At 45.8% G+C, this 19900-nt stretch overlaps 2 pseudogenes; both read left to right on the top strand.

Moving 5' to 3' along the window:
* Window positions 1-3892: 3892 nt before the first annotated feature.
* LOC141222134 (U2 spliceosomal RNA) lies at window positions 3893-4103 on the top strand (annotated as a pseudogene).
* Window positions 4104-10167: 6064 nt separating this feature from the next.
* LOC141222156 (U2 spliceosomal RNA) lies at window positions 10168-10371 on the top strand (annotated as a pseudogene).
* Window positions 10372-19900: the final 9529 nt, after the last annotated feature.

Below are 19900 nucleotides of genomic sequence, written 5' to 3'. Positions count from 1 at the left end.
AAGGGGGTGAAGTAAAAAAGGGAGGCGCAGGGGGAAAGGTGGTGGTAGTGAAAAGTCAAAGCCTGCCTGTAATAGGGCCTTCCCCTAGGGAGATTTTATCTCAGAGTATACCCTGTGGTCAGGAAAGGATGGATTCATCAAAAATTTTGAAAAGAAGTGTAGATGATAAAGAGCGTGGTGTAGGGCCATGTGTAGTAAAAGTATTTGCTTGTGAAAAGGATTTTGACATTTCCAGTACATCAGAGTCGGAAGGGCTGAGTATCGATGAAAGTGCTTTGCAATCCGATGAGGGCGGGGGAGATAGCCCGGTGCCAGTCACTAAAAGATGATCAGGGCGGCTTCCCTGAATGTTCAGGGTTTCAATGACTTATATAAAAGAACTGTGATTTATGACTATTTTAATAATGAAAATTTTGATTTTGTATTTCTTCAAGAATGTAATTTGTCAAAGAAGTTAAATTATGATTTTTTACGGGGTATATGGAAGGGTAATTTATGTTTTTCAGGCGGGAATGAATTCAGAAGTGATGGGGTTGGTTTTATATGTTCCAGGGAATGGGAGATTACCAACTACGAAGAAATATACCCTGGTAGGATTCTAAGAGTGGATGTAGAAAGGAATGGGAAGAAATATAGATGTTTTAATATTTATGCCAATACAGAAAAAGTTTTAAGGTTACATTTGTTTGAAATTTTGCAGCTTTTTATCCCAGGTGTAGTTCCAGTAATTTTAGGGGGAGATTTTAATTGTCAACTAAATAATGTAAAAGATGGTTCGGTTTCTTGTCTCAAGGGTATTTTATCTTCTTTTAACCTAAAAGATGCTTGGTGGTTGGACGGGCAGAAGAAGGAGTATGAAATTACTTGGGAAGGAAGAGGTTGTTCCTCGAGAATAGATTATTTGTTTATATCCAAGGATTTTACTTGTTCTAATTTTAAAACGCATAAAGCACCTTTTTCTGATCATAGAATAATTGAATGTACACTGATGGTAGAGGCGGATGAGGGAAAAAGGCCGTCTCATTGGAAACTGAATGTATCATTGTTACAGCATAAGGAGGTAAGGGAGGATTTTAAATTTTTCTTTGAGAAACTGAAATTAGAAAAGAAATGTTTTGACTCTACTTTTAAATGGTGGGACTACATGAAAAAGGAAGTTAAATTATTCTTTATGGAAGTAGGCAAGAGGAAAGCTGCGGATAAGCGACGGTCATACAATAACCTTAATGCAAATCTACAGTGTCTGTATCAGTTTAGGAATAATGGAGTTAATGTGGAGGAGGAAATTATGGTGACGAAGGAAAAAATTCAAAAATGTCTGAGAGAAAAAGGAAAAGAAATTATCTTTAATTCTCGTGTGAAGGTGTTGGAGGAAGACGAGAAATGTACTAAATTCTTTTTTAAAAAAATCTGTGAGAAAAAGGCCTTTATGGGGGTTTTAGAGGGGGAAAGGAGTTTGGAGGGGAAAAAGATGAAAGTGAAAGAATTTTATGATAACCTGTTTTCAGCAAAAAATACAGATAGGTCTTTGAAGGAGCATTTTTTAGGAGGGTTGGATAAGTGTTTTACTAAGGAAAATAAATTATTATTATCAGAGGGTATTTCAAAAGAAGAAGTTTTTAATACAGTTAATACATTGCAAAACGGTAAGACACCAGGGTCGGATGGGTTACCCATTGAGTTTTATAAAATATTATGGGATATTGTGGGGAATGAATTTTATGAAATGTTTTTAAAAGTTGAGTCTTTATGTCGTGTCCCGGAGTCATGGTTGGAGGGGGTAATTGTTTTATTATACAAAAGAGGTGATAGAGAATTGCTAAAAAACTGGAGACCGATTACTCTTTTAAATACAGATTATAAAGTTTATGCGAAGCTGTTGGCAAATAGATTAAAGAAAGTGGTGAGTTCGGTGATAGATATAGACCAAACGTGTGCAGTTCCAACGCGGAAGATCAGTGACTCGTTGATTTTAATTAGAGACATAATATGGGATGTTTCCGATAGAAGACAGAAGATGGCGTTAATTACTCTGGATTTTGAAAAGGCTTATGATAGAGTCGCCCATGATTTTTTATTCGATGTTTTAAGGAGAATGGGTTGCCCGGATGATTTTAGTAAACGTATTAAATCCTTGTATCAAGCATGTTTTAGTAAAGTATCTGTAAATGGGTTTTTATCTGGAAGTGTAAAGATTAATTGTGGGGTGAAACAGGGATGCCCCTTATCCCCTATTCTTTTTATCTGTGCGATTGAGCCTCTTTTAACTGCTTTTAGGAAAGACAAAGTGATTAATGGTTTTTTTATTCCTGGGAGTTGGGGAGAGCAGGTTAAAGTGGTGGCTTTTATGGATGATGTGACTGTTTTTGTAAAAGATTTAAGAAGTATGAATAGGGTTTTAAGAACGGTTGAATGGTTTGGGGCGGCATCAGGTTTTAAGATCAATTTGGAGAAATCTGGTGTTTTAACGATGGGCGGTTTTATCTTAGAATCCGATTGTAAATTATTAAGAGTCTTTGAAGCAAAGATTTTAGGCATCTATTTTTCGGAAGAGTGTGGAAATGTAAAAAATTGGGAATCACTGTTGGAGAGGGTTAGGAAAAAGGTGTCTTTTTGGAATCTGAGAGAGCTAACGTTGGAAGGGAAGATTTTAATTATCAAGCAGGTTTTACTCCCAATGATTTTATATGTTGCAACCATTTTTATTCCACCTGTCAATGCGATGAAAAAAATTATTAAAGTATGTTTTAATTTTTTATGGAGATCAAAAATGGAAAGGGTTAAGCGCGAAGAATTGTATAAGCCAAAAAAGAAAGGTGGTAAAGGTTATCCTGATATCAAAGCCTTTTTATATGCAAAGTATATGGCAAACTGCATAAATATTTTATTAGGGTCAGAATCGAAGCTTAAAGCCTTTTCTATTTATAATTTGGGTTTCTATATAAGAAAATATAAGTGGGTGGACATGAGATTGAATAGACCTTATAGATTTTTACCCCCAAGTAACTATGTTGTGCTGGAAAAGATTTTGAGAGATTATGATCTAAAAGGTTTTGATCTTAAGGTACTGAGGTGTCATAAAAAGATATTACAAGTCTTGGAAGGAAGGTTAAACACTAGTCCAGTGGAGCACTTTATGCCAAAGATAGTGGACAGGATTTGGCTGAATGTAAACTATGTGTTCTTATCAAATGAACATAAAGATTTGTTATGGTGTATAATAAAGGATTGCTTACCGACACGAGAATTTCAGCATAGACGTGGTCTTGTTCGTTTTGAAAAATGTCCAAGACAGAGATGTGGAGGTAGTGAGACTCCTATGCACGTATTCTGGAATTGCGAGTTTGCACAAAAAGTCTGGAGGAAAATGTGCAATCTGATTAAAGCTGTGAGTAATGTTAATTTTTTAGATTTTAACAGGGTGTTCTATGGGATGGGTGTAAAGGAAGAAGATTTTAAGGTGGTGTGGGTGATTATAACATGTGTAAAGATGGCAATTTGGAAGGTGAGAAACATTTTGATTTTTAAACATAATGAAGTGTCTGTTGAACAGTGTATTAAGTTGTGTCTAAGTTATTTATTTATGTATTTTTGGAAGGACAAAATGGTTTTGGGCATAAGAAAAGCAGATGTATTGTGGAAGCAAAATGAATGGAATATACTTACTGTGTAGCCTTTGTTGTCATTGAAAATCTTTTTCTGGAAAAATACAAATATTAATTACAGGAAAAAAAAAAAAAAAAAAAAAAAAAAAAAAAAAAAAAAAAGTTAAAAAGAAAGTTAAGAAAAAGGAAAGAAGGAAATATATATGTATATATATATATATATATATATATATATAAAAAAAAAAAAAAAAAAAAAAAAAACACGATGATGGATTTGAGTCTTGGTTTTTGCTTTTAAAGATGTAAGACTTTGTAATCTGAGTGTAAAAAAAAAAAAAAAAAAAATCTGTTCTTATCAGTTTAATATCTGATACGTCCCCTATCTGGGGACCATATATTAAATGGATTTTTAGAACAGGGAGATGGAAAAAGAGCTTGCTCTGTCCACTCCACGCATTGACCTGGTATTGCAGTATCTCCAGGACCGGTGCACCCCTTCTTTAATGCAGTTTCTAAAATCAGAAAGTATTGAATTCAATGTTTTTTGTTCATTTTGCTTGTTTGTCGGATTTTGGGATGGACTCTTTGGCTTTGCTTTTCTTCTCCTCATTGGATTTTTCATGTTCAAAGTTGCAGAAGCCAGATGACAAGCTCATTTTGGTTCAACTTCAGCAACTGTGCATTGCATTGCCATGTAATGTAACGCAATGCTATCTTTCTAGCTCTCCCTCTTTACTTCCTTTTGGATAAACAGACATATTAGGCAAGCATTTTGGAGCTTTCACCTAAATAACTACAGGTGGTGAGATAAGCTGCACAATATAATTGACCTTTCAGTATATTGTTGCACACACACCATCTATTTAGCAAATGCCCTTGTTATCAACAGCAGCCTTTTAAACTCACCTGAGCTAACAGGTATGTGCGCTGGTTACTCTGCTGCGCTTAAAATTTCTTTTTTGGTTTGCTACAATGCCTTTTCTGAAACGTTGTCTCCCTCTGCTGGAACACTGACTTCTTTCAATTAATGCCTGCAGACTATAAAAGAGAACCCAACCCAAAAAGTTTGGTTGATTAGTCTGTGGCATTCTGTTAAACTGTTGCTTATGGCGGTCTCTGTGAGCTTCTCAGCGACCTTCAGCCAGCCAGGTATCCTGCCTGCAGTAGATGGAATGTGGCAATGGAACGCTGGCTGCGCATGTCATAATAGGCTCTGAGCCTTTATATACCTGCGCACAGCAGCAGCCACCTTCAGTCTGCTGCTGGACAGCCAGCAGCAGCAGGAGAGGTAAGTAATCAGCAGCCCTCCTGCTAAGGGTAGACAGCTGCTCGTTCCACCCCACCCCCCGCCTTAATTGGTTCTCCTCCCTTCCAACGGTGTTGAGGCGGGTGGGAACAGCAGGGGGTGAGGGTGCTGTGTTTAAAGAGGTGGAGTTATGCAGATCTAAAACGCGTGGATTGCAGCAGCAGCAAGCCGAAAAGTGCAGGCATGTAAGGGATCTAGAGGTTGACAACATGTCTTCTTAACGGGAGTCCAGGAGCTCATCTCCACAAATGGACTCTTCAGGATCCTTGGGTGGCTCCGTAGTTCGAAACCAATTCTGGTTATCGCTTCTCGGCCTTTTGGCAAGATCAGTGGTGGTTTTCTGCTGCTGGTGTTGTTTGGAGGGCAGTTGTGACTGGGGTTCCCCCTTGTGGGGCCCTAGTGTGCGATTGAGCGGCGATTGTGTTTATCTGCTGTAAAAATGGTGGAGAAAACACGTGGATTAGAGGACTCGGTCCGTCTGAAGGTGGCTGCAGGTCATGAAGGAGAAATCGGTTTGGACCAAGTTTGCGTTGATGTCTTGAAGAACATTAATGGTTTGAAGGTAACGGATGTATTGGCACTGCAGGATTTTCAGAAACAAGGAATTTATGATATCACTTTTGTTTCTTTGAGTATTTGCCAGAGAGTCTTCATGGAGTTGGTACGAATGAAGGAAGAAAAGGAATTGAAATGCCTAGAGTTTATTGCACTGGAACCTCTGTTCCAGCAGACATATAAGTATGTGGTTGTGCACATGTATAACCCTAAAGTTCCGGATGAGACTGTTTCCAATTTTTTAGCTCGGTATTGTAGTGAGGTTAAATTTTTGGGAAGAATGAAGAACAAATACAATTATCTAAATGGCAAGAGGAGATATGTTGTAAAACTGAGACCGGATGATAGAGCTATTGGGGGTGCCAAGAGCATTCCTGCACAGTTTTCTATCGGAGGAGAAAGGGGATTTTGTTTTTATAATGGACAGATGGAATATTGTAGGAAGTGTCATGAGTTTGGACATGTTCAGAAAGATTGTCCAGTGCAAGGTGATGTTTGTAGAGGTTGTGGGAAATCTGGGCATGTTGCAAGTGGTTGCCCAATGAATAAGGTGTGTGATTTGTGTGGACATGCAGATCACCTTGCAAGGAAATGTAGATTGTGGGCTCAGATTCCTAGGTCACAGGTGGACGCTGAAGAGAGGCAGAAGAAGACTCGGCAGGAAAGTGGGGAGGAGGGCGAAGGCTCAGACTCAGAGGGGGAAAGCCAAAAACAAGATGGTGGTAGGGGAAGAGACCATGCGGTGCCCAAGATGGAGGAAAAGGGGCGGAGCCAGAAGAAAGTTGGTTTGAGGGAGGGGCTGGAAGTAATAAACAAAGTAGCTGATGTGCATGGCCCGGGTGATGGGATGGATTTGTCTAATATGGCGGAGTCAGTGAATCCTGTTTTGGGAAGAGATGGGGGTGAGGAAATGGAGGTTTTGGAGGAGGAGGATTCTGATTCGGATGGAACTATAACCCCTCAGCAGCGTGATAGGGTTAACAGTGATTGGAGTGAAAATGAGGAGGAAGATGATGGCAAGGAGGAGAGTTATGCCTCCGTGATTAAAAGAAGTAAGGTGGAGGGGTGTTGGTCTGGGGGGCAGGAAGATCCAGTCTCCCTAAGACCAGGTTATTCTAACAGGGACTCGAGTTCTGAGTCGCCTGATATACGTAGAAAAGTGGGTGGCAGGAGTGGGTTTTCTCCTGGTTCATGATGGATCGGGTATGGTGGAGATTTTTTCCTGTTGTTATGATGGCGTTGTGTGTTGCTTCTCTGAATGTACGAGGGATTGGTTCTGCTTGTAGGAGAGCAGGGATACTGGAGTACATTGAGAGTGTGAATGCAGATATTGTCTGTCTGCAGGAATGTGTAATTAAATCTGCCCCGCATGAGAGTGAGTGGAATAAGGGGCAATCTTTTTGGTCCCCATGCTCAGAAAACAGGAATGAAGGGGTGGGCATTTTACTGTGTAATTCCAGTCTAAAGGTTTTAGAGTTTAAAGTAATCATACCTGGGAGATGTTTGTTTTTATTAGTGGATTTTTTAGGTCAGCGGGTACGGGTTTTTAATGTTTATGCCCCTGCTGATAAACAAGCAAGAGTTGGGTTTTTGGAGTCTCTAAAGTTGTTTTTACCAGGCAGAGACTTCACTATAGTGGCTGGAGATTTTAATTGTGTCAGATCCGCAAAAGATCGTAAGAGCTCTACGGAAGGTAGGACTGATGTTACGTCTAATATTTTAAATCAGATTGTGCAGGATTTACGCTACACGGATGCTGGTCTGATGGTTGGGCCAAGTGATAAGTTCACATACATATCAGATAGTGGACGTAGTGTTTCCCGAATTGACTATGTTTTTATGTCTGAAGGGATTAAGGTGGCCAAGTGCAACCACGTGATGACGACTTTTTCTGACCACAAGATGATAGTGGTAGATCTGTGTATAGCTGAGTCCCTGGCTTTTGGAAAGGGACTCTGGAAGCTGAACGTAAGCCTGCTGGAAGAGGAGAGTGTTAAGGTTGGTTTTAATAAAGTGTTTTTGTCTTGTGTGTCTGAACAGCACCTTTTTAAAGATTTGCTAGAGTGGTGGGACTGGGCTAAGGAGAAATTTGCATGTTATTTTAAAGGGGTGTGTTTTAGGAGAGCGAAAGCCAAAAGGGATCATGATGCTGCTGTTATTTCAAAATTGGAAGTACTCCATAAGTTTAAGAGAGCGGGGATGGAGGTGGATAAAGAGATTGCAGATTTGAAGGACGAACTGAAGAAGATACTTATTGAAAAAGGGAAGACTATTATGTTTAAGGCAAAAATAAAGCACATGGAGGAAAATGAGCAATGTTCGAGATACTTTTTTAAAAAATGTTTTAAACCTAAAGGGGTTTTTAAGTCTGTTTTTTCTCCTGCAGGGGAGGTATCTGGGGATGAGATGATTGGCAGTATTCTTTCCTTTTATGAAACACTCTTCTCTAACGATAGTAGAGCCAGTGATGCGGAAATTAATGATTATTGCAAAGTATTAACTAATAATATTCCTGAGGAGAAAATTGGGTTTTTAAGTGAGGAGGTTGGGAAAGATGAAATTAGACGGGCAGTGGATGGCTTGGCGAAAGGCAAGACGCCAGGCTGTGATGGTCTTCCTGCTGAATTTTATGTTAGATTTTGGGATATTATAGGTGTGGAGTTTTCCCGGGTGGTGCAATATGGTTTTACTCATGGGATTTTATCGGTTTCTATGCGTAGGGGGATTGTTACGCTGATTCATAAGAAAGGGGACATGAGGGATATTAAAAATTGGAGGCCCATAACATTGTTAAACAGTGATTACAAAATTATTTCTAAAATTGTGGCTGGTAGACTGGCAGATGTGATAGGTGATATGGTGGGGGAGTATCAGGCATGTGCAGTGCCTGGTAGGAAAATTTCAGATAATTTGCTGCTTCTAAGAGACTTAATTTATCAGGCTAATTTGAATAAGAATGCTCTTTTGTTACAGTCGGTGGACCTGGAGAAAGCCTTTGATAAAATATCACATAGATTTTTGTTCTCTGCTTTAAGTCACCTTGGTGTTCCGGATAAATTATTGATGGTCATTAAGAGTTTTTATTGTGGGGTCAGTAGCCAGATTTTAGTTAATGGGCATGTGAGTTCCAGTTTTAATATTTTATCGGGAGTTAGGCAGGGTTGTCCCCTGTCACCAATTCTTTTTATCTGTGTGGTGGAGGCCCTTTTAAAAAGTGTGCAAGTTGACAAGTGTGTGGCTGGTGTTTTTATTCCTGGGGGATCCGGGGGTCCAGTCAAGTCTTTAAGTTATATGGATGATATTGTTTTTACTTGTGGTTCACAGGCGGATCTCAATAGAGTGAATTTGCACGTAAGGATTTTTTGTTGTGTGGCTGGTATGGCGGTGAATTGGGGAAAGTGCCAGCTTTGTAACTTTGGGAGGCAGGTTGAGGTTAACGTGGCAGGAGTGGAGAGTAGGGAGGAAATTGAGGTTCTTGGTGTCATCTTTGAGAAGGAACTGAAAGGGAAAAGCAGCCTGAAGATTCTAGAAGACAAAATGGATCAGAAGTTGAACTTTTGGAAACTAAGGAACCTGTCGCTGAGAGGGAAAGTGCTGGTAATCAAGTCTGTGATTCTCCCGCTTCTGCTGTACACTGCTTTGATTTTCCCACCTGCTGTGCTTTGGACAAAGAGAGTGACAAGGAAACTGTTTGTGTTTTTTTGGGGATCCAAAATGGAGAAACTAAGAAGAGGAATGGTTATGTGTTCTGTGGAAAATGGGGGCTGTGATTTTCCTAACATTGACTTATTTTTAAGAATGCATTATTTTTTGAACATTTATAAATTATCCCAGTGCAATAACAGGACTGCGGACATGTGCAAATATTTAGCAGGACGGCTTTTCCAGAAATGGAGCTGGTGTGAGAAGGATTTAAGAAAACCAGTTTCGTTTGTGATACCGTTTTTTTATGTGGTGCTTAGGTCCTTCTATGATCAAAATGGGATAAGCTCCATGGTTAGACCGGACAAAAAACTGATTGTCTCAGGTATTAAGAAGAAGGAGATGTTATGTGATGTGCCGTTTTGTAATAATGCACAGTCTGGACAGGTGTGGAAGCTTTTTTTCATGCGTGGAATCAGCAACAGACAGAAGGATGTAACCTGGATGGCGTTGCATGGATGCTTGCCAACAAGGGCTTTTTTGAATGACCGGGGGATAAAGGTTCAAGAACTATGTCCTAGGGAAGGTTGCAATAAGGTGGAAACAATACAGCATATTTTTTGGGACTGTTTTTTTGCTAAAAAAGTTTTTACCTTGTTGTCACGTATGTTTGTTGCTTTAGTTGGTTTTCATTGTTTCGATTTTGAAAGGATTTTAATAGGTCAAGATTTTAAGTACTCGCAAAGGAAGCGGGCAAGCTGGATTATTTTTGTCATATATAAAGAGGTTTTATGGGACATTCGGAATTTGGTGATTTTTAAAAAGATTGTTTTTTCCCCCATGGAATGCAGAAAGATTTTTCTTGCTAGACTGTTTTATGCCTATTTATTGGATAAAAAGAAGTATGGTGAGACAGCAGCAGAAGCACTCTGGAACTTTTCACATTGGACTTCTTACAGTAAGTAACAGTTAATTGCAGGGTTGTGTTTTTTGGGATTTTGTTTTTGTTTTTCCGAATGATGATTTGAGAACCCGTTATGTGAATATGCGCTATGATGCATAAATTAATGTGGGTCTTAATCTGAGGAAAAAAAAAAAAAAAAAAAAAAATCTGTTCTTATCAGTTTAATATCTGATACGTCCCCTATCTGGGGACCATATATTAAATGGATTTTTAGAACAGGGAGATGGAAAAAGAGCTTGCTCTGTCCACTCCACGCATTGACCTGGTATTGCAGTATCTCCAGGACCGGTGCACCCCTTCTTTAATGCAGTTTCTAAAATCAGAAAGTATTGAATTCAATGTTTTTTGTTCATTTTGCTTGTTTGTCGGATTTTGGGATGGACTCTTTGGCTTTGCTTTTCTTCTCCTCATTGGATTTTTCATGTTCAAAGTTGCAGAAGCCAGATGACAAGCTCATTTTGGTTCAACTTCAGCAACTGTGCATTGCATTGCCATGTAATGTAACGCAATGCTATCTTTCTAGCTCTCCCTCTTTACTTCCTTTTGGATAAACAGACATATTAGGCAAGCATTTTGGAGCTTTCACCTAAATAACTACAGGTGGTGAGATAAGCTGCACAATATAATTGACCTTTCAGTATATTGTTGCACACACACCATCTATTTAGCAAATGCCCTTGTTATCAACAGCAGCCTTTTAAACTCACCTGAGCTAACAGGTATGTGCGCTGGTTACTCTGCTGCGCTTAAAATTTCTTTTTTGGTTTGCTACAATGCCTTTTCTGAAACGTTGTCTCCCTCTGCTGGAACACTGACTTCTTTCAATTAATGCCTGCAGACTATAAAAGAGAACCCAACCCAAAAAGTTTGGTTGATTAGTCTGTGGCATTCTGTTAAACTGTTGCTTATGGCGGTCTCTGTGAGCTTCTCAGCGACATTCAGCCAGCCAGGTATCCTGCCTGCAGTAGATGGAATGTGGCAATGGAACGCTGGCTGCGCGTGTCATAATAGGCTCTGAGCCTTTATATACCTGAGCACAGCAGCAGCCACCTTCAGTCTGCTGCTGGACAGCCAGCAGCAGCAGGAGAGGTAAGTAATCAGCAGCCCTCCTGCTAAGGGTAGACAGCTGCTCGTTCCACCCCACTCCCCGCCTTAATTGGTTCTCCTCCCTTCCAACGGTGTTGAGGCGGGTGGGAACAGCAGGGGGTGAGGGTGTTGTGTTTAAAGAGGTGGAGTTATGCAGATCTAAAACGCGTGGATTGCAGCAGCAGCAAGCCGAAAAGTGCAGGCATGTAAGGGATCTAGAGGTTGACAACATGTCTTCTTAACGGGAGTCCAGGAGCTCATCTCCACAAATGGACTCTTCAGGATCCTTGGGTGGCTCCGTAGTTCGAAACCAATTCTGGTTATCGCTTCTCGGCCTTTTGGCACGATCTATCAGGTTTACCTGTGTGGTCTTGCCTGTGAGGTGCTCTTGGTACCCTTTCTCTCGGCCTGGGGGGATCGTTCCTTTTCGGAGGGACTTAACCCCCCTGCTGCTATTGGGAGGAAGGATTAGTCCGGGAGCAACGGGAAGGGATCCCATGAAGGCTTGCGCCTTTCAGAGAGAAGAGTCGGTACGTTCCTGAGTGAAGGATGCCGGCAACGCTCACATATTCATCGGGTGATGCCCGGATGCGGAACACCGTGAGGATTGAAGTTGGAGCAGGATCGAGGATGGAGAAGAATTTGGATTACATCTGCCATAGGATTCTGCTTGGAGTTCTGGAGTTTCGGCGGGAAGACATATTCTGCTTCCAGGACAATGAGTACAAGGGGACTTACACCATCACCTTCAAGAGCCAGGGATGCTGTCACCAACTCGTACAAAAGGTAAATGAGAAAAACTACTTGGATGAATAGGATGGACTAACCTTTTGTCTCTTGTATGCCTATGACGAGATCCCTATCGTGGTGCATTTCCCGAACCCCTTTGTGGAAGCTGCAGACATCTCGACCTACCTTATCCGTTATTGTGACGATCTGAGATACCTGGGCACTGTGAAGAACGCGGTAGGCTTCTGGTGCGGCAAGAGGAGGTACATGGCCCGTCTAAAGAGGGACCCAAGCGGAGTGGGAGGAATGCTACACCCTCCCTCAACATTTGTGATCGGTAAGAGCAGAGGCTACTTATTTTACCCTGGAATGCCGGTATGTTGCAGGAACTGTGGACAAATGGGTCATACCCAAACGTCCTGCACGGGCAGGAAAGTAGACCGCTGCAATAATTGCAGCTGTTACGGACATTTAATGAAGGACTGTCCCGCTGGGAGGAAATGCAATCTTTGTGGTGAGGCGGGGCACATGTTCCGAGGATGCCCCAACAGGACCAGGACCAGGACCTACGCAGAAGCTGCATCTTCTGCAGCCGAGCCGATGCGCCCGCCGGTCTTCACTGGCGGGCCGGCGTCGGAGGGCGGTTCGAAGGGCGAGAAGGCTGGGATGGAGCAGGGAGCCGGAGGCCCCTCTGGGGCGGCCCCTGCATCGAAGTCCCTTAACGATGGGCGGACCTCGCATGGACCGGAGCGGAGGGGTCCTCCTTCTGGGAGGGTATCCTCCGTGTCGATGGTTCCCGATACCGATCCTGTTGGGCTGGAGGGTGGTGCCCCTGTGCGGTTGGCTACAGGGGACCACGCAGCGATGGCCTCAGGATCTTCCAGGGCGATTAGCCAGCCAGATGAGGGGGCTTTGCTTCTAGGTGGCGAACATCAGGGAATCGGTGTTGGTGATCTTATCCTGATGGACCAGTCTCTCCCCCTGGAGGAGGTGGAGGAAGAGGAGGACTGCACCAGTGACCTAGTGGAGTCTGCCCCGAAAAAGAGACGGAATGTCGAAGCCCCAGCGTCTCCTGGAATGTGGCTGGGAACCGTGACCTACGAGGGGGCAACCGCCGGCTCACAGAATATCGAGTCGTTTGGGTCCTCTAGCCCGGATGTCCTGGAGCAATTTGACATACAGGGCTTTGAGTCAGGTGTCCTCATGGAAGATCCACCACCCTGACCTATGAATGCCGACATTAAGACTTGTCTCACTGAATGTGAGGTCATTAAAGAGCCCAGTTCGTAGGGCTGCTCTATTCAAGTATTTAGAAACCGCTGACTTTGACATTTGTTTATTACAGGAATGCGGGATACAACATGCACTAAATTACAATGACATCAAGACAGATTGGAGACTAGGGCCCTCCATCTGGTCTGGCTCCAATGACAACAAGTCAGCGGGGGTGGGCTTCCTCTGTCGTGGGAGAAATATTACTGTAAATGCTGTCACAGAAATAGTACCAGGCAGAGTCGTTTTAGTGCATTTTAAATTTAATGGTTTTACCCTACGTGTAATGAATATTTATGCTCCCCCTGATAAGCAAGAGAGAATTAATTTATTTGGGATATTGCCATTGTACTGTACTGGGTCATCTCCCCTGATCGTAGGGGGTGATTTTAATTGTCTTTGTGCTAGTGAACAACGAGCGGGGGGTGACCCTTTACGCAAATTGGATAAGTCATGTCATCTATTGAAAGATTTTATAACTGATTTTAAATTATGCGATGCGTGGAGGTCACTCCTGCCGGTCGGACCCTGGTTATACGTGGTCCGGAAGAGGGGTGTCCTCCAGGATCGATTTTATTTTCCTATCAGATGATTTTAACCCTGTAAAATGTGTTTTAACATCAAATATATTTTCTGACCATAAGGGCTTGGAGGTGCACCTAGAATACCGGGATGAACAGAGGGTCAACAGGGGCCTCTGGCGTCTAAGTACTTACCTGCTGGAGGACCCTTTGATTCGACAAGACTTTGGTAAAGCCTATCAAGCCTGGCGGCGACAAAAACCTTCTGATGCCCCTATGGTAACCTGGTGGGAAAATTTGAAAAAAAAAGTCAGAATGTTTTTTATAAAAGCAGGGAGACGTAAAGCTAGAGAGAAAAAAAGATGTTTTAGTGATCTTAACACCAAACTACAAACACTTTTTAAATTCAAAGAGCTAGGGGTGGAGGTGGGAGATGATATTGCTAGCCTAAAAACTGAAATTCAGAACTGCATAGACACAAAGGGGAAAGAGATTATTTTTAACTCTAGAGTGCAGCACTTGGAGGAGGGGGAGAAGTGTGTGGCACCCCAGGGGTCTGGTTTTCCACAGTAATGTAATGTTATGTCTGAGAGCAGGTGGGAGGTCCTTTGGTCAGGGATCCTGTGCATGCCACACCTCCTGCCCAGTCTTGGGAGGGGAAGAACTTCCCCTGTATAAACCCGGGGCTGAGGCAGGGAGAGTCAGACAAGTGGAGTAGAGACAAGAAGCAGCATAGGAAACAGCAGAGTTACAAGGAGTCAGGGGCTGGCAGCTGCAGAGCTCGCCCTGACTAAGAAGACTTCTTTCCGGACCCGGAGTCCGAGGCTGTGGGGACTAACTCCTACCCAGCAGCAGAATCCGTCAGGCAGGGGATTTCAGGTCCTCTGGCCCAGAAGCCCGAAGGCACGGTCACACGCGTGGGACCAGCACCGGCATCGTGGAGCGGAAGCCATTAGAAGGCCCCGAGTCACCGGCCATACGGGTGAGCACCACACGGTACACTCAGGGACGTGGGCTACTTACATCAGCTTCTAGCAAGGTAGCCAGAAGAGTACAGTCAGTTTGGGAGGCCTACAACTACGCCTGGCCAGGGGAGATCCCATCTGCTCAAGGACTGACCAGGCCCCGTTCGCTAGCAAGTACTCCGGGAGGGTCTATCGTTGTTACCAGTAAAGACCCTGAACTACACCGTACCGTCTCTGAGTGGTTCCTGCTACCCCCATCATCCACGTCGGCTGCCCTGAGACCATACCCCTCCCGTTGGGGGTTATACTATCACGCTGCATAATCCTACCATCGGCCTCAGCGGTCTGCCCCGCAGCAGCAGCTCCCTGGCTGCACTCAACGGGTGGCGTAGTCATCAACTATTTACTACTAGTAGACTGCCGTCCAGTTTGACTCCCTGGGCACGGACCGGGTCACCGCCACGAGACTACAACCCTCCACGGATCCGGCTCCGGGTAAGCTCCCGCGTGCGCACCGCAGCGCGACACAGGCCCAGGGGCGCGTCAACTTTGGAGTAGTCGGCAGGATTTCGTGCCCGCAACCACCGGGTACTGCGTGCCTGAAAAGCAAAGACTGTTCAAACTTACCAGTGGTGAAGATTCCCGCTATCCGTGGAGGTTTCCCGCCATCCGGCGCCATCTTCTACCTTCTTCCCGCCATCCGCGAAGTTTTCCCGCCATCCGGCGCCATCTTCGACCTTCTTCCCGCCATCCGTGGAGTTTTCCCGCCATTGGACGCCATCTTGAGGACGCCGCGCGGGAAGAAGAGGGGCGTGGACTCCGAAAGCGCGCGAGAACTGAAGCCCCGCCTCACGTCCGGACGTTGCGTAAGGTCCTGGAAGGAGCCCAGCAGACGCCGACGTCACAGGAGCGCGACGGAAGGTCCTCAACCCTGACGATCCACTGCGGAGCCGCGGCCTACGGAAGAGGATCATCGCAAGGTAGGCCACGGTCCACTAGGGGGGAGGAAGATGTCGGATACGGAGGAGAGCTTCACTGCCTCAACCCCCGCCAGCGCTACCGCTGCTGCAGTTATGCCCTTCACCATGCCCTATATCCCGGGAGCAGCTTGGCTACCCCAGTACTCAGGGGAGTCACATACCCTGCATGACTTTAGAGAAAAGCTGGATAGCCTCTTCCAGGTGTACCCCCTCACAGAAGAGCAAAAAGTGAGCATCCTGGTGGCCCAACTAACAGGGGCAGCCAAAAGGGAAGTAAAATCCTGGCCACCTGGGAGGAAGACTGTCGCAGGGATACTAACCCGGCTGAAGGACACCTTTGATACCCGCACCTCAGCCGAGATTAAGCTTAGATTCTACGGGTGCAAGCAGCGAGCGCATGAGAGTATAAGGGACTATGCACTAAACCTACAAGAGGCCCTGAGGGCCATAAAGCAGACCGACCCTGATGGGGTGGGAAACGAGGACAGGCTGTTGACTGAACAATTTATAGAGGGTTTATATTGCAATGCCCACCGAACCCAGTTGCGGGCAATGGCCTTACAGGATCCCCATCTGGACTTTGCACAGTTCAAGGACAGAGCCATCCGGGTGCTCCGAGAACCGGCACCAGGTGGCGTTGTGACCCACAGACGCCCCACTACCACTTACTACCAGGAGGCGGCGCCCTTGTCAGCAGGGCCTGTGGGAGCTGATGCGCAGGCTTTGGACAATGACCCGGCTCCAGACCTACACCATCAGGTCCAAGAGCTAGCTAAGAGCGTTGCTGCGCTAACCCGAACTGTGCAGTCTTTACAGGTTTCCACCCCAGGGAAGATCCAGCTGGCATCCGGACCGGAGGACATCCCGTGGCGTCGACCAAGGAGGACCCCACCGGCCAGAGGAAGACCCAGTGACCGATACAGTGAGGACGGACGACCCATCTGCCGCCGCTGCAATCAACCCGGACATATGGCAAGGTACTGTTCTTTAAACGGGCACAACCTGGGGTAGAGGGCCAACCCCCAGGAAAAAGATCACCAGGCCCATCGAACTGGCGCGACAGATATGTGGGAGGACGTCCAGTCTTGCCTGTGGTACTGGATGGCATTCCCATGAGTGCCCTACTGGACACCGGGTCACAGGTCACCACCATCCCGTACGTGCTCTTCAAGCAGTACTGGAATGACTCGGATATTACCCGCTACCCCGACGACGACTTGAGTATCATCGCCAGCAATGGTCAGCCCGTGCCACAGATCGGATTTAAAGAGGTGACCATCAAAATTGGTAGAGTCGAACTGGCCGCACAGGGACTGATCATTGTAGATATTGATAAACATGAGAGTCACCCAAAAATAACTCTAGGAACTAATGTAATTGAAAATTGTCTTGCAGAGGTGATTTTCCTTTTACAGCAGGTTGCCAAGAATGCCAGCTCCGGCGAGCAGCGGGTGCTCCAGAAAGAGATCCGGGCACTGATGCAACGGCAACAAGTGGAACTCTCCGGCAGTGAGATTGGTAGCGTAAGAATGTGTGACCCTTTTCCTATTGCCATGCCCCCAAAAAGTGAAATGATGATTTGGTGCCGGGCAGCTATTGGTCTGAGAGGTAGAGATTACCAGGCAATGGTAGAACCAGTTTACTCAGACAGTAGGCCCACCATTTTGACAGCACGGGGGGTCGTCAATGTACGCCATGGGAGGGTGCCCGTTCGCATAATAAATATCGGGGAGAGGGAAGTGTACCTGCCCCGGTATGCCACGCTAGCCAAATTATATATCACTAATCAAAATTCTATACAATCTGTAGAAACCTTGCCTCCATCTCACCCGGAGGAAGGTAACGGCTCTAAGAAAGACATGGAGGACTGGTGTCAGCAACTACATCTGGGTACTGACTCCACTCCCTCACATCAGAAACAAGGAGTCTATCGGGTGGTTCAAGAGTATGAGAGAGTGTTTAGTAAACACCCGTTAGACTTCGGGCGAGTCAAGGGGGTAGAACATCGCATCCCCACGGGAGATCATCCTCCCATAAAAGAGAGGTATCGACCCGTACCCCCTGCACATTACCAACACGCCAAGGGGATGCTTAGAGACATGAAGGAGGCTGGGGTAATCCGGGATAGTTGTAGCCCCTGGGCAGCCCCATTAGTTTTAGTCAAAAAGAAAGACAACACCATGAGGATGTGTGTAGATTACCGGAAAATCAACCGTATCACACACAAGGATGCGTACCCCTTACCAAGGATAGAGGAGTCATTGGCTGCTTTAAGATCTGCTAACTTCTTCTCTACCTTGGATCTCACTAGCGGGTACTGGCAGGTTCCTGTAGCAGAGGCGGACCGGGAGAAGACCGCATTCACCACCCCGATGGGACTTAGCGAGTTCACCTGCATGCCGTTCGGACTCTGCAACGCACCAGGAACCTTCCAACGCCTAATGGAGTGTTGTCTGGGCCACAGAAACTTCGAGACGGTCCTGTTGTACCTGGACGATGTCATCGTATATTCCAAGACGTATGAGGACCACCTGAAACACCTGGCGGAAGTGTTCGAGGCTCTGGCGAGTTACGGCCTAAAGGTGAAACCCTCCAAGTGTCACCTCCTGAAACCAAAGGTGCAGTACCTGGGACACGTAGTGAGCGCTGACGGAGTGGCTCCCGACCCTGATAAAATCACCGCAATTAAGGAATGGCCAAGCCCCTCCAGCGTAAAAGAAGTGCGGCAGTTCCTCGGGTTGGTAGGCTACTACCGAAGGTTTATTCCCGGTTTCACCAAAAAGGCAGCACCTATGCAGGACCTCCTGATAGGCCAGTCCCGGAAGGCCAAGAACCAGAAGCCGCCCTTCAAATGGGAAGAGCTGGAAGAAGAGTCCTTCCGCCAGCTGAAGATGGCCCTCACGGGGGACGAAATCCTGGCGTACCCGGATTATAGCCAGCCCTTTATCCTCTACACCGACGCCAGTAACATCGGGCTAGGAGCCGTACTGTCCCAGATCCAGCAGGGGAAGGAACGAGTAATCGCCTACGCCAGCCGAAAACTGCGACCCACCGAAAGGAACCCCGAGAATTACAGCTCATTTAAGTTAGAGTTCCTGGCCGTAGTATGGGCAATCACTGAGCGCTTTAAGCATTACCTCGCTTCTTCCCGGTTCACCGTGTACACGGATAACAACCCGCTGACACACCTGGACACGGCAAGACTCGGTGCCCTGGAGCAGAGGTGGATGGCCCGTCTGTCCAACTACGAGTTCACAATTAAATACCGGGCAGGACGCTCCAATACCAACGCGGACGCCCTGTCCAGGATGCCCAACCTGCCGGACGGAGGAGAAGATCCGGAGGGACTGGAAGAAGTTGAACTCCCTGCGTTCCACCGTCATGGGACTATTCAGTATTCCCACCGGGTAAGGAGTAAGCAGGCTGCTACGTTGAACCCCTTACCCCACTACAACTGGGCGGAAACGCAAGACAGCGACCCTGCCGTCCGACTGGTGAAGGAGATACTGACTCGGCCGGAGGCTCGCCTTGAACCAGACGCTCCGGAGGAAGCCAAACAACTATGGGCAGAGAAGAGTCGACTGTTCCTTTACAAAGGGAAGTTGTGCCGCAGAATGGTTAACTCCCGGACGCATGAATTACTCTGGCAAGTAGTGGTGCCACGAAGAGACGCAGCCATGGTGATGGAGGCATACCACGACGGAGCTGGACACTTTGGGTGGAAAAAGCTGGAGTTCCTGCTGCGCGAGCGGTTCCACTGGGTAGGCATGAGGGGAACCATCGAGAAGTGGTGCAGAGATTGTGGCCCGTGCAACCTGAGAAGGAAGGACCGAGCCAGCCAGAAGACTCCCCTGCAGTCCATCGTCACCCGGCAACCGTTGGAACTGGTAGCCTTGGATCATGTAAAACTGACCCCAAGCAGAAGTGGCTACGTCTACGCGTTAACCATCGTGGATCATTACTCCCGGTTCTTGGTTGTCGTCCCCATCAAGGACTTAACGGCTCAAACAGCAGCTAGAGCCTTCCAGCAGCACTTCTGCAGTCCACACGGGTACCCGGACCAAGTGCTGACGGACCAGGGACCTGCCTTTGAAGCGGAGGTCTTTCAGGAATTCTGCAATCTGTATGGCTGCCGGAAGATAAGGACGACACCCTACCATCCGCAGACTAATGGACTTTGTGAAAAAATGAACCAGGTGGTAATGGATCTTCTAAAAACGTTGCCCCTGGAAGAACGCAGTCTGTGGCCTGAAAAGTTGCCCGATCTGGTGGACC

The sequence above is a fragment of the Phyllobates terribilis genome, unplaced genomic scaffold (assembly GCF_046119375.1).
Source record: "Phyllobates terribilis strain yellow unplaced genomic scaffold, ASM4611937v1 Scaffold_342__1_contigs__length_2020279, whole genome shotgun sequence".
NCBI classification, from domain to species: Eukaryota; Metazoa; Chordata; class Amphibia; order Anura; family Dendrobatidae; genus Phyllobates; species Phyllobates terribilis.
Note: the sequence above shows the minus strand (reverse complement) of the source record. Positions and strands in the feature narration are given on the sequence as shown.